This window comes from Lissotriton helveticus, chromosome 9 (assembly GCF_964261635.1).
Source record: "Lissotriton helveticus chromosome 9, aLisHel1.1, whole genome shotgun sequence".
Classification (NCBI taxonomy): Eukaryota; Metazoa; Chordata; class Amphibia; order Caudata; family Salamandridae; genus Lissotriton; species Lissotriton helveticus.
In genome coordinates this window covers 1,153,900,963-1,153,906,962 of record NC_136070.1, presented here as the reverse complement: position 1 = coordinate 1,153,906,962, position 6,000 = coordinate 1,153,900,963, and the positions used below count along the sequence as shown (strand labels likewise).

The following is a 6,000-nucleotide window of genomic DNA, read 5'->3' as shown; positions in this document are numbered from 1 at the left end:
CGACTTGAATTGCGGGAAGGAGGCAGTCATTCTGATATGGGGGGATGGCGTTCCAGATCCTGGGAGCGTTCCCCGCAAAGGATTTATTAGAAGTATTGCGTTACGGTGATTTCAGAGGGATGAGTAGTAGTGTGTTGGAGCTTCTGAGGTTCCTGGATTGACCCGCCCGTTTGAGTTTGTTGGCCAGGTATTCTGGTTTGCCTGTATGCAGGGCTTTATGTGTGAGGCAGGCTGTACGGAAGTTGGCTCGTTGGTCAATCGGGAGGCATTTCAGTTCTTTGAGTGCCGGAGAGATGTGGCAATATTTCTTTGTTCCTGTGAGCATTCTTGCTGCTGCGTTGAGGGTGGAGGTGAGAGGTCCCAGGTGCGACTTGGCTGTTCCAGTCAGTACAGCAATGCCATAGTCAATTCTGGAGATCACAAGTGCCTGCGTGGCTTGTTTCAGATCTTTGGGGGGGAGGAAGGGTTTAATTTTATAGAGAAGTTTCAGGTTCATGAACGCGCTTTTGGCGGTTTTAGAGATGTGTTTATTCATGGCCAGTTTGGGGTCGAGAGTGATTCCTAAGGATTTTGCGGATTCCGTTGGCGTTATGGAGACATTGAGGGCATTTAAGGCTTTGAGCCATTCCACTATTTATGGGTTTTCATCTTTGTTCGAGATAAGGAGTACTTCCGTTTTTTCTTCATTCAGTTTGAGGTGGTTGGCTGAGAGCCAGTGTTGGACCTCCATGAGTGTGGCATTTAATCTGTGAATGTCTGCGATGGAGGTGGACTCCAAATAGAGTTGAGTGTCATCCGTATAAAGGTGGAAGGGGATGTTGGATTTCCTTAGAAGTGAGGTGAGGGGTTCCATGTAGATGTTGAAGAGTTGCGGGGAGAGTACTGATCCTTGGGGGACTCCTCTGCTGAGGGGGAGGGGGTCTGATTCGAAACTGTTGATCTTTATTCTTTGAGTGCGGTTGTTAAGAAAGGAAGAGAACCATTTTAGAGCTGTCTTTTCGATGCCCGCTCTCTCTCGGAGGACGTTAAGTAGGAGGGTTTGGTCTACTGTGTCGAATGCAGCCGAGAGGTCAAGGAGAATGAGAAGGCTACAATGTTTGGAGTCGAGTGACATGTGTAGATCATCAAGGACATTTAGGATTGCGGTTTCAGTACTGCAGCCTTTCCTGAACCCAGACTGGAGAGGATCCAGTAGATTAGAATTCTCTAGGTGTTGGTTTAATTGTGACAGCACACATCTTTCGAGAATTTTGGCTAGAAACGGGAGGTTCGAGACCGGCCCGAAGTTGTTCATGTCCATGAGGTCGAGGCCAGGTTTTAGCAGTGGTGTGACTTGTCCTAGTTTAAGGCAGTCAGGGATGAAGCCCTCGCTCAAGGAGCTATTGATGATCTTGCCCCAGACTGGGGCTAGAGTGAACGTCAGTCTCGAGGGAAGTTGATCGAGGGAGTGAGATGAGGGTTTCGCAGCGGCGATAAGATTGCTTATCATTTCTTCCTTGACCGGCTGGAAGGAAGACCAGCGGATAGACGGGGTTACGGGGGGGATGGGGTTGGTTGCAGGACTCGAGCTGAAGGAACGATCGATTTTGGCAATTTTTTCATTGAAAAAGCTAGCAAAGTTGTCACATTGGGTCTTGGACGCAGCTAGATTGACTGCCTTAGGAATGGAGGTTTGGTTCCTAATGATATTGAAGAGTTCTTTGGGGCGGTTTTTGGCGTTGTCTAGTGCAGAGCAGAAGAAAGCAGATTTTTTGCTTTTGATATGGGTGTAGTAGTTTTTGCGTGCTGCCTTGAGTTGATCTCGATGCATGGCGGTGGGGTTGTATCTCCAGGTTCTTTCCAGGGATCTTAGGTGTCTTCTTTCATCATTAATGTCAGTAGAGAACCATGACCTAGAGGGAATGCTTCTGGTTTTTTTTAGTTTCAGAAGTGCCAGCTGATCCAGGGCAAGTTCAAGGTTGGAATGGTAGAGTGAGGTGAGTTCCGAGGTAGAGAGGGACTCTGTCATGTTCGGAAGGAGAGTGCTGAGTCCTTCCTCTAGCTTATCACGGGGTACTCTGGAAGTGTTCCTGACCCACTTAGGGGGGGGCTTGAGTGGGTCGGAGGGGTAGGGCCGGCTGGTTGATATGAAAGAGAATGATGTGGTGGTCTGACCAGTCCACTGGGATGATGTGATCAATCAAGACTGCATTTTTGTTCGCAATGATGACATCTAGGGTTGCTCCTCTGTAATGCGTTTCCTCTGAGCAGTGTTGGATCAAATCATTGTCTTGCAGAAGGGTGTTGAGAGATTGCATCAGCGGGTTATTGGAATCATTCCATCTTAGGTTGAGGTCACCCATAATTAAGCTGTCCTCGCTGTTAAGTGCAGATTGGGTGATCAGATCTGATAGCTGAGCTCTAAATTCGTTGGAGTTGCCTGGGGGGTGGTAGAGGAGATGGCATTGACGTGAACTATGACAGTGAGATTTGATGTTGACCGACAGGCATTCGAAGGAGCTGTATAGGCAGGAAGGAGCTTCGGAGATGTAGAGGTCACTTTTGTGGATAATAGCTATGCCGCCACCTTTGTGTATAGGCCTGTCTTTGTGGATAATTGAGAAACCGGGAGGTACCAGCATGTCCAGAATGGGGTGGGATAGGGTGTTTAGCCATGTTTCCGTGATTAAGGCTACATCAAGGTCATGAGAGATGATGGATTCAGCTATTTCCGTTGCATGTTTGACTGCGGACCGGCTGTTGATGAGCATACAGTTCAGGGGGGGTTCTTCTTTTGGTTTCAGATTGTCAGGCTTGGCTTTGGGGATGGCTGAAAGAAACAATGGGCGTCTAGAGGCTCTGCGGGGGGGGGGGCAGGTCCCTGCCCACTCCGGTGATGACTTGGATCGAGGAGGTGAGAGTCGAGTTCAGGGGTGGGGTCTGGGCTGGCTGGTTCGGGTGGAGTTCGTACGAGGCAACGAGTGCGCTCACTTCCTGGGGGGAGAGGGAGGTTACATTTCTTCTGGGGTTGACTGTTCGCAACTTCGTTAGGTCTTTAGTGAGAGGAGACAGGGAATCTGGGTGGGGATGATCCCGGTTGGCGGGGGGATAGTCATTCCTAGGGAGAGGCGGAGGGCAGTGAAGTGGAATGGAGGGGGGGAGGGTAACTGGAGATTCCCAAGGGCAGATAGGGTTTCCTTCAGTCCACAGATCAGGGTTGTGATTTGTGCTTCAATAAGGTTGAGGCGTCGTGACAGCTCGGGTGAGGGGGAGAGGGAGAGGGGAGGAGGGTAAGAGGGACAGGGCCCTGGATGAGAGGGGCTTTGGGGCGAGTATCTACTCAGGAGGTAGATAGGAGGGGGGTGGCTTGATCAGGTTTGGGGTTCGGTTGTGGGTAGGCTGTTAAGGGAGGGGAGTTGCGGTCCCTTCGGGGGTGGAAGTTATCTTCAATGAGGGGGGTGGTGAGAACTCTAGGAGAGTAGGTTGGAGGGTTGGGGGTTGAGTATCAGAGTTGTCAGGGCTATATATCGATAGCGGGAGGGCTAGAGCATAAAGGGGGTTTTTGACCAGAGGGGGGTGGGGGTATTCTTCAATAGCGGAGAAAGTTTGAACTAGTGGGGTGGGGATAGGCAGGATGGGGGACTGAGAGACGGAGTTGTTAAGGTGTCTGAAATCTCTGGGGGGCGGAGGCAGAGAGTTGGAGGTGATTCGGTAGCTAGGGAATGGTCTTGGATCTCTAGGGGGGGGAGGATGAGAGTTAGTGGTGCTTTGGGGGCTAGGGAATGGGTGGGTGGGGGTCCTTAGGGGAAGAGAGGGCGGCTGAATTCTGGAAGTTTGGGAGCGATGGGAGGGGGACGCGGGTAGGGAGAAAGGGGGAGCTGGGGCTGGTGAGGGTGTGGGAATGGCAGATTGGAAGAGCAAGGAAGGGTGGGGACGTTGGGGTGGATCTTTGAGGGCGGAGGACTGAGAGTACGGGGTGTTTCGGGAGCTGGGTGGAGGGGAGTTGGCAGTCCTTAGGGGGTGTGAGGGGGGCTGGATGGTTGGAGGTTGGGTATGAAGAGTGGGGGACGGGAGTTGTGAAATAGGGGGGGGCTGGGGCTGATGGTGGGATCTGCTTGGTGGAGTGACTAAGTAGAGTAGTGATAGGACGCTGGGGTGTCAGGGGCAAGTTCCGTAGATAGAGAGTTTGTGAGGAGCCAATAGATGTGGAGGGGGTTGTTTTGTGTGGGTAATGTGTGGTAGCCATCTTAAGTGTGGGGAAGAGAGAGTCGAGGAACTCGAGGTTCTCGTCTTTCGCCTGAATTAGAATGGTGCCATTCACATAAATGGTGATGGAGATGTCTCCGGTCAGGGATTGATGGTTCAGGGGGGCGATTGTTAGTTTGCGGTTATGAACAGTGAAGGTGGTTTTGGAGACGGGGAGGGATGAGTTAAAGATGGTGGCCCATACGTCAGGTCTGTTGGTGTGGAAAATGAAGTCCATTTTCTTCTGACCTCTAGTTGTGCAGTGGTAGGTGTCAACGACTAGCGTTTCGGGGTGTTGTCTAATTATATTCTGTTTGAAGCGTTTTTTAGCTTTGAAGGAGAGGTTGCTTGGGAATGTTATAGCGAAGGTGTTCTGCCCTTGAGGAGATAGGTGGTTAAGAGGGGGGCAGAAATGAGTGACTAATTGAGTGGCTGGGGGCATCCTAGCTGGGAAGTGTGGAGGCAGGCCTCTGGGGTAGGAAGGGGGGGAGGAGGGGGGAGGGGTGCCGGGTTGATAGGATCGGTGCAGAGGTAAGTGGTGCCCTTCCGGCGGGGAGGTAGGGGTCTAAAGCGGTAACGCAGTTACTGTTCCCCCTGTAACGCTGGGGGAATTGCGTTAACGGGGAGGGTCACGTTGGGTGAGGTCGGAGTTCACGTGGGGGGAGGGGGAGGGTCAGAAGAAGTCCGTTCTGGGAGGAGCGGTGGTCAGCATTCCACGGGGCGTGCTGAGCTAGCTGAAATCGGCGTGGAGATGAGTTTATGTAGGAGACAGGCAGCTCTTGTAGAGAGAGGCTGGCTGATTGTAGTAAAACCGAGTTGTCTGAGGCGATCGGTGTTGTTGCCCAAGGGGTGTGAGGTGAGCTGGTCTCTGGGGATGCCAGCGTCTACAAGAAGTGTGTAGTCTGCTGCTATTTTGGTTAAGGTGCTGTTGAATGGGGCCTCTGAGATTTCTTAGCTGTGCAAAATTGCAACCTTAAGGTTAAGGCATAGTAAGACCGGAATCCCTGTCCAATTAGCTGTCCGGAGTGATCTAGATATTATCTAAATATTGACAGAGCAGGAAGACTGCGAGACCAAAATGGGCAGTGCCCTGCTCAATTATTTAGGACGCGTCAGGAGTAGGCTTAAAAACGGGCAGATCAGATCCGATTTCCCTGCTTGAAGATGTCCCGGGTGGCGGCCATTTTAAGGTCAGGCACCCTTGAGGAGAGAACGTGAACAGGGACTTTCGTGGAGGAGCCCCTGTGGGATGAAGCTAGGGATCATTGGCTGTGGTGGCGGTCTGGGGGTGCGGGGCTCTTGTTTTACGATTTGGGCTCACCTGGAACTTTGTGGGATGTGAACTTGTGTGCGGTCGGCCATCTTGGGTGCAGGCAGCTCTGCCGGTGAAGAGCGTCGGGACTGATGTGAGGTCCGTTACCCGGAGAGGGGCCTTCCGCCTCTCGACAATGCCATTCTGCGTGATTTTGGATATGAAATCTGAATGGCTGGAAACAGCTTTCAAAACAGTCTTTACCATGCAGGTAAGTACCACGCAGGTAAGAATTTGTACCTGCCACCCATGCCTTTACCGCATGAGTATTTTAAAAAAAATAACATAAATATGTTCTTTTTTTAAAGGAATGTAAGGGCAATTTTAGGTTTAAGGTGTGGGTAGAGGTAAATGGAGAAAGGTTAATTTTATGGTTGGGTTGTGTTAAAGGGAGATAAGTGTAATTTTAAGGTTTCCAGTAAGACAGTGGTAAAGGGAAAAATGTATCTATTCAGAGTTTTGGG

At 51.1% G+C, this 6,000-nt stretch overlaps 1 protein-coding gene across 1 annotated transcript in view; it reads left to right on the top strand.

The window, feature by feature from the left end:
• The first annotated feature begins 5,484 nt into the window (after positions 1-5,484).
• The window catches only part of IL17RB (interleukin 17 receptor B), a 321,832-nt gene continuing 321,316 nt past the window's right edge, over positions 5,485-6,000 (top strand). Inside the window, exon 1 of the mRNA XM_078661590.1 lies at positions 5,485-5,747. The gene's annotated coding sequence lies outside the window, so the exon portion shown is untranslated. The remainder of the gene's footprint in view (positions 5,748-6,000) is intronic.